The following is a 1,586-nucleotide window of genomic DNA, read 5'->3' on the forward strand; positions in this document are numbered from 1 at the left end:
CTTAAATTGTAAATTTCAGGACCCCCGAGCTATCCGTTCTCCCTTGGGGAGGGGGTAAAGTTTACTATAGTTTATATAGGGAAATAACACTTTTGGGTATATTTTGACAACTTTCTGTAGGAAATTATTTTTACTTGGTGAGAATTATCCTTGGAGGTAGATGGTTTCAAATTGTAAAATTGAGATTCCTACCCCGACCCCTGGGGCCAGGGCGGGGCCCCAAAGGGAAAATTAATCAATATTTCAAAAATCTTCTTCTCCAGACTCAGAGGTACTACAGTGATTTTCTTTACGTGGAAAGAAAGATCATCAGGGGCTTTATTTAAATTGAAAATATCAGGACCCCGAGCTATCCGTTCTCCCTTGGGGAGGGGTTAACGTTTAATATAGTTTATATAGGGAAATAACACTTTTCGGTATATATTTTATATATTTTCAGCAGAAAATTGCTCAAACTTAGTCAGAATCATCTTGGGTAAATGAGAGTTTTACTTTGTAAAATTAGGATTCCTGCCCCATCCCCAGGGGCTAGAGCGGGGCCCCAAAGGGAACATTTACCAATATTTTCAAATTCTTATCCATTGATGACATGACAAGTATTGTATTTCACTTAGTTTACATACTGATTTCCACATCACATCTAAACAATAAAATAAAGCTACCAGTATCTATGATATAACTCAGGTGACCGCTAAGGCCCTTGGGCCTCTTGTTATATCGCCTTCTCGCTAATAACAGCTCAGCCAGAAACGAAAAATATGCGCCGATAGGCCTACATTTTATATGTCTGTTGGTGTTATTTGTGTATTTCGTTTATTGAAGTATTACCATTTAACAGGATTCTTTTATTTCAATATACACAAAAACAAAAACACCTTCGGAATGATTTCAGACATATTCTACGGGAAAACACGAGTGATCTCCCTTACATTTAGACATGCCGCACATTTTACTTTCGTTTTGTGTAGGCCTAGACATCATTCGTGCAGGCGAGTGTTGACTTAATGTTAGGCATGTTGTTTAAGCAGCATTGACAATGAACAATATACATACACTTCTGCAACGTTTACCTACTACTGATTCATAAATAAGGCTCTGTATCCCGATTTCGTTGACTTGTGGCCAAGCATGCGGCCAAAGCCGCAGAGAATGGCGCATGTTGTCAGCGGCGATGACAAAAAGGAAGGTGCTTCTATGGTATGTATAGCAGTAATTATGCAAAAACAAACAAAATAACTGGACTTTTTACTCTAGTGAATTACAGCGTCACAAGGAACGTCTTTCTCCAGACATGTTGCAAAATTTCGAACTGCTTTATATATATATATAAGTTGCAAACTGATTTCACTTAAGCGTTGTTTGTGAGGATATTTGGCCTTACATTTCTTCTCATTTAGTTAAAAATAAACAACATGTTATAAACATTGTATTATTAGATTCATTGTGATGTTGGCTGTCATTGAAGTTTCAATTTTTATACTACTTGATGTTTTGGAAACTTAAAAAAGTATAGTAGTTCTAAATATTATGAAATGACAGAAACATTAGGCCAAACAAATTACTTGTGTTTCTACTATCAGAAAAAA

Source organism: Mizuhopecten yessoensis, unplaced genomic scaffold, assembly GCF_002113885.1.
Source record: "Mizuhopecten yessoensis strain PY_sf001 unplaced genomic scaffold, ASM211388v2 scaffold715801, whole genome shotgun sequence".
Lineage (NCBI taxonomy): Eukaryota > Metazoa > Mollusca > Bivalvia > Pectinida > Pectinidae > Mizuhopecten > Mizuhopecten yessoensis.